The 6,560-nt window shown below is 59.2% G+C and overlaps 1 protein-coding gene across 5 annotated transcripts in view; it reads left to right on the forward strand.

Annotated features, from left to right (window-relative positions):
• SEPT9 (septin 9) overlaps nt 1-6,560 on the forward strand; it is a 142,721-nt gene that overhangs the window by 47,306 nt on the left and 88,855 nt on the right. The gene's annotated exons all lie outside the window — the stretch shown is intronic.

The raw sequence follows: 6,560 nt of genomic DNA on the forward strand, positions 1-6,560 counted from the left end.
TCGATAGATAGATAGATGATAGATGGACTGAGAGATACGGATTTTTTTTTCATGCCAAAACTGGCTTAAGAGTAAGCAGCAGTGACAGGCACTGAGCCCCCGTCACTGGAGGTGTTCGTGCGGAGGGCAGGTGGGGGAGGGCGTTTAGGGGTGGGCATCGAAGGTGCACCCCGGCGGGGGTGCTGGATGCCGGATCGGCCTTGAAGCTCCTTCTGAGGGCGGGCGGAAGTACCAACACCGGCTGCCACTCTGAATTTAGCCCTTTTTCCTCCCACTTGCTGGGTGTCTCCTGGGCGGTGGGCAGGGACGTCGTTAGGGCATTTGACCAAAGTCCAAGGGGGCAGGCGGGCGGGCAGCTCCCCAGAGACGACGTCACCTCGGTCACTGCGGCAACTTTAAAAATAAGTGCGGCCACAGAGGGCCTGCTGCCCTCCCTTCTCTACTTGGATCTCGCCGTCCCCGCTGACGTGGAGCTGGGGCAGGCTGGTGACTCAGCCCTCGTCCCCACTGCAGCGCGGAGCTGCCTCTGGCCTCCAAGCGCCCGGCACAGGGCGCCTGCAGGAGAAAAGTGGCAAGGAGGCCAGGACTCTGAGGGCCCCTGGGGACAGCGCGTCCTGCTCACTGCGGCTCGGCCGGCCATGCCTCCTGGCAGCCCGGGCGAGGAGGCCGCAGGTGGGCATAGTCGCTCACTGCTTCAAGGCTGGGTTGGTACCAAGCTGGCGCTCCTGTGACACCCCCTGTGCCTCTGTGGAGCCGCTGGCAGGACCAGAGGGCACTTTCCCTCCGCTGGGGTGGGGGGGGTGCAGAGCGTCCCCACACCCCTCTTTGTACCTCCAGCCTCTGATGGCTGCTAGGAAGTTGGGGACGTTAGCCTGGTCCAAAGCCGTGCTTTGGGGGCTGGAGTGGGAACAGAGAGCTGTGGGCTGATCAGGACAAAAACCCGAGTCATCAGCGGGTGCCGATCTGGGTGATGGCTCACCAAGCCTGTGGGGCAGTGGGGCCCAGACTCCTGAATTCGCTGATCAAAAGCCCATTGGACGTTCCAATTAACAAATGGCAGCCTCTGGGGCCATAGCCAGGGCTCAGCTGATGAGGCATCGTCTTCGAGGGTCACAGTGTCCATCCAGGCCTTCGGCCCCGCTGTCCCTGTGTCCCCGGTCCTGGCACTCATCGGTTTTAATGTCATTGCAGTAAAGGTGACAAGTGAAGCTGGAAGGCGGGAGGGACAGGCCGTGCTGCAGTCAGTCCCAGCTGGCACAGGGGACGTCCAAGCCCTTAGAAGCCCGAGCATCTGCCCATGGGAGCAGGCCGGGCGAGGCGGGGACTGGGGAGCTGGCCTGGGTCCCGAAGGCCGGGAGCCTCCTTGGGTAACTCAGAAGCAGAAATTTCGAAGAGTGTAAAAAGCTCGCTGCCTGGGAGATAAGGCCCGGGGCTGCTGTGGTCAATTTGCTGTGGAGGGCGCTTCAGAACGCCACAGGCTGGGGCGGTCACCTGGAAGTTTGGGGAACAGATTAATCATGTGCTAAGCAAACGACATCGCCCTTCAAAGTGGTACCTTATGGTGGCACGTCAGAAGCCAGGCAGATGATGTAAGGGTGTGCTGTAGCATACAGACCAGGTAAATGTCAGCTGTAGCCACAGACGGGCTTCACGGGAAGATTCAAGACCAGGCGGCCTGCGAGACTGAGGGTCTGCTGTGTGGTCACAGGGGACACGGAGGGGGACGGGGTCTTGGAGGCTTGGCCCAGGTGCAGACGGCACCCTGCCTTTCGTCCTGAACGCGGGGCTCGGGCGTGTCTGTGTGGTGACTGGCAGGCCTGCGCGGGGTCTGCGTGAGTTCTGAATGTCCCTTCTGCCGCTTCGGGCTGGTTTCAGGTCAGGAGTCACCTTGACCCTGCCATCCTGCCAAGGAAACTGAGCTTTGTCATTCCGCAGGATTTGACAGGGTCTCAGGATTTGACAGCTTCTCAGGATGTGACAGGGTCTCGGGAGTCCCCGTTGCACGTCCAGAGACAAGGAGGCAGTCGTCTCTAGGGGTCTCCGGGGCGTCGTTCTGATATCTAAGACGGAAATGACAGACAGGGAGCCAGCAGGCGGAAGGCCTTGGGGAGCTGTCCAGACAGAGAGAAGAGCGGATGCAAGTATCCTGGGGCAGGGGGCAGCTCAGAGGGCAGGGAGGGGCAGGGGGCAGCAGGGAGGGGCAGGGGCCTGGGAACAGACTGATGTGGAGGGCCCAGGGCCTGTGGGACCTTGGCAACCAAGGCAGGAGTTGGCACTTAGCTCTCGGTGTGCAGGAGGCCGTGCAGGCAGCTAGTCTGGTCTAACCTTCACAGCCTCGCTGAGTTCTGGGGGGCGGGAAGCAGGCCGAGGAGCCCGCAGGGCAGTGAGGAGGCTTCGCACGAGAGAGTGTGGCAGGCGGGCGAGGGCCAGATGTTGCCCACAACCATTATTCTAATTTCAATCGTCTATTATGTGAAGTATATAATTAGCATTTCACGAAAGATGTAAAATGACAACTTACATGGCAATTATTATTTGAAATTAAATTATAGAACCATCACGTGATTCCACCCTGTGTAAATACCCAGAAGAGCTAAAAGCAGAGATTCAAAGTGATGCGCGTGGGGCCGTGTTCGTAGCAGTGTTCCTCACGGTCGCCGCAGGTGGTGGCAGCGGGGGGCAGGGGGGCGAGGAGGGCTGTTGTTTACTGGACTAGAGTCTCAGTTTGGGAAAATAAAATAAAGTTCTAGAAATGGATGGTGGCGATGGTTGGGTGTGAGTACTTAATGCCACTGAACTGTACGCTTAAACATGGTTAAAATGGTAAATTTTATATTTTTCACCACTGTAAAAAAAATGCATTGCTCTCTTAGAAAGAAATTAAATTGTAGATCAGAACTACATAATAGAAACTAAGTTACTTAAAAATAATCCTATTAGAAACAAAGGTAATGATCCACCACGCCCGCGCTTCCTAGACCTGTAACACACCTGCTGTCTGCTTGCCTTCTGTACCTCTGTGGCATCCGCATGGCAGGGACGCCGTATCGTGGTGGCGGCCACACAGGTCTTCCCAGGAGCCACACTGGCAGCTTGGGACTGGCCCAGGCGGCAGAGTTCACGCCACAGGAAAGGCGGCTGCTACGGATCAGGGCTGTGTGTTTGTGCCCCCCAGAGTGCTGGTGGTTACAGCGAAGGCAGCAGACTGGAGAAGGGGGGCGCCGCGGGACTGAGCCCCAGATTGTTGGAGGCGGGAACTTAATGATGGCTTAGATGTGGAGGTGAGGGAAACAGGACTCGGGGTGATACCTAGATGTTTGGCGGGTACGTTTGGGTGGCTAGCAACACCATTCACAGAGATGGCAGGCCAGGGGAGCCAATGCACCCAAGGCCCTGGGGCTTAGGGGACGCCGTACTGTGCGCCAGGCTTGGGCAGAGCTGAGGCCATGTGGCCTTGCCCTGAAGGAGCCCTGGTCTGTGAGGAGATAGATGAGCCACTTAATGAGGTGACCTGTCCAAAGGCCCAGAGTGGCTTGGCACACAGCCACCATGCTCCCCCTGCTCCCCAAGCCCCACCTGGAGCTGGGGTCATGGATACCGATGTGGGAGCCAAACGTCTGTTTCCGCCACCGTTTCCTCCCTCCCCCTTTTTCCCAGGCTTTGCAAAGGTTCCCCCCGCCGGGGCTCGGCCGGAGGGCTCTCTCTTCAGCCCTGCTCTGCCCGTTTCCAGAAGGCCCGGACCTGGAGGTCACACTGTGCCCTTTGCGGCTAGCTCTGGCCTCCGGCTCCTCCTAGTGCCCTGTCCCCAGGTCCCTGCGGGATTGCTGCCCGCCTGACAGTGTTTGTCCCCTAGGACAGGTCTGCGGGCTTCTTAGACGTCTTCGGGAGATGCGGCTTTGACCTAAAGAAATGATGGACCTGAAGGTCTCCAGCAGCGCCCTCCGGCGGCTGTAACGAAGCACCACACACTGGGTGGGTTAAAAGGACAGAAATGGGCCCCCTCCCAGTCCCGGAGGCCGGAAGCCTGAAATCGAGGTGCCGGGGGGGGGGGGGGGGCCGCGCCCCGTCTTAAGGCTGGAGGAGGAACCCTTCCTCGCCTCTCGCGTCTTCTGGGGCCCCGAGTGTGCCTGGGCTCGTGGCCGCATCACTCCGTGCTCTGCTTCCGACGTGACGCGGCCTCTTCTGCCACCCTTCACTTCCTCCTCCTCAGTTTCTCATAAGGACCCTCGCTCCTGGGGTTAGGGCCACCCGAGTCCAGGGCGACCTCATCTGGAGAGCCTTCTCTTAATTAAATCTGCAAAGATCCTTGTACCAAACAAGTCACCTTCTGAGGGGCCACCATTCCCCCCACGACAGGTCTCATGGTGGACCTGTGAGGTAGGTGGCCCCTCTGGTGTGGCTCTAATCACACTTTCCCCTGGGACCAGGCAGGCCTTTTCCGGTGGCCTTGGGAGAGTACACTGTCACAAAGGCAGAGACCTCACAGTTCTGTTTGTCTTGCCGTATTTAAGCTCATTTCCCTCTCTCTGCTGCTCATTATATCTGCCCAGGGCCCCTGCCAAGATCATTCCTCCAGCCCCCAGCCCCGACTGCTCATGCCCCAGGAAAGGGGGATGGGAGGCCCTCGCCGTCCTCCAGGGACCAGGCCTTACGAGGGGCCCGGAGCCCCAGACTGGACACAGCCTTCGGAAGTGCTCGAAGGCTGGGGGATGATTAAAGGGCCAGGAATGGATGATTTAAGCTGAGGGAGAGAAGGCCAAGGAGCAACTGGATCGTCTTCTAGTTTTGAGAAGATAATTATTACTCAAAGGGTGGTGCCAGCTGTTTCTCATCTCCTCCGAGGACAGGGAAAAAAGAAATAAATGATGTACAGTTAGAGCAGTTGGTTAGATACAAGGGTGAACTTCCCGGCTGGGAGCGTGGCTAAGGGCCGGGCCGGGTTTCCCGGGAGAGCGTGGAGAGTCGCCTGACCTGGCAGTGTCTAGGCCTGGCACCCACGGCCCCGGTGGCTTAAGCGAAGGGTTGCTGGAGGCAGGGGGCTGGACCGGACTGGCTCTGGAGCACATTCATGCCAAAGTGGGGTGCTTCCTGGCCTTGTAGGTGGACCTCCTCCTGCCACTGTCCTTTAGGTTCGCATAGGGGAGCATTTTGGGGAGGCTGCACGCTGGCCGGGCTCCCCAAGGAGATAAGCATAAGCACGTTTCGCTGGGCTGTGAACGACAGTGAATTACAGCAGAGCTGATGCGCAGCCCATGCCAGCTCTCTGGGAGGACAGTCAGGTGCGTGTGTCTGCACTTGCCAGGGGCTCTTCATAAAAACACTGGAGACTAACGCGGAAGCCGAGGTCAGACCCCACCCAGGACACCCCGCGTCTTCCCAGGCAGCTGTGTTGTTGGGCTGTTAGGGGCAGGGGACCACCAAACTGCCAAATACTGGGTGGGCAGGTGGCCCAGACAGCTGGACGATCAGGCAGGCCCAGGGCTGGTGTTCAGACAAGAAATGCCTTGGCTGGCACAGAAGCCATCAGGGGACCATGAATGCCGGTGCCAACTTCTTTTCCGAAGCCCAAGGCTCCCAGCAGACGAGGGTGTGTGCACATCAGAAATGTCTGTGGTTTTGCAGTTCCATGTCCATAAACTCACTTGGTTGAAAATAGTTCAAAATATCTAAAGCATGAGGGAGGGAGGGAGGGACCGCTTTTCTTAAAAAGGAGGGCCTCGATTTTATCAAAATCGACTCAAAAAAGCCCACCCACCCCAGCGCATTCTCTGTGAGTGGCCCCGCATAACTGAGGGGGCAGTCAGGCCCCAGCGTCCCCCTCTGCACGGCAGAACTGGAGAGGGGGAGTGGGGGCGGCCACCCTGTGACCCAGGACAAGCTGTCGGGCACTCTCAGGCCACACGGAGGGGACAGGAGGGGACAGCTCGGAGGGTGTTATTCCCTGCTACGAATTCTCCCAGGGTCCCCTGCCTTCGGGCTGAGGCCCAGGTTTAAGGTGATGAGGGGGAACGGGCAGGACCGCCTCTCAGGCTCAGCCAAGGGGAGTGGAAGACACCCCTGTCCCCCAGGTCATCAGCGCCAGACTGGACGGCCCTTCCTGGGGAATTGTTACTGTTGCTTCTCAAGTTCCAACCCATCCTTTTGTCCCCAGCTCCTAGGACCTGCCTGCCTGGTAGGTAATAGGGTTTAATAGAGGTTTGTCGGAGGGATGAAGTGTAGAAGTTCGGGGGACAAGGCCCCACTTGGGGTACACGTGGGGAGCAGGAGCCCCACCGGCAGCCCCCCCCCACTTCTCCCGCGGCCTTCCTTCACATACCGTGAGATGTCTCCCTTCTAGCCCAGGTCTACACTCTGCCTTCCAGAAGCCGCTTATTGTGGGGGGCAGGGGTGGCGCCCGGCCGTAGCTGTTCTGACAGGGGTGCTCCCTCCCTGCCCCACGTGCCCCTTGGGCCAGTGCCTTCTCTGTCACCCACCCCAGAGAGTGCAGCAGCGACCCCGGGATGGAAGGGCGGGGGTGGGGAGTCGCTGGAGGGGTACCCCATCCCCGGGCCCCGGGCCAC

This window comes from Pteropus vampyrus, unplaced genomic scaffold, assembly GCF_000151845.1.
Source record: "Pteropus vampyrus isolate Shadow unplaced genomic scaffold, Pvam_2.0 Scaffold72, whole genome shotgun sequence".
NCBI lineage: Eukaryota > Metazoa > Chordata > Mammalia > Chiroptera > Pteropodidae > Pteropus > Pteropus vampyrus.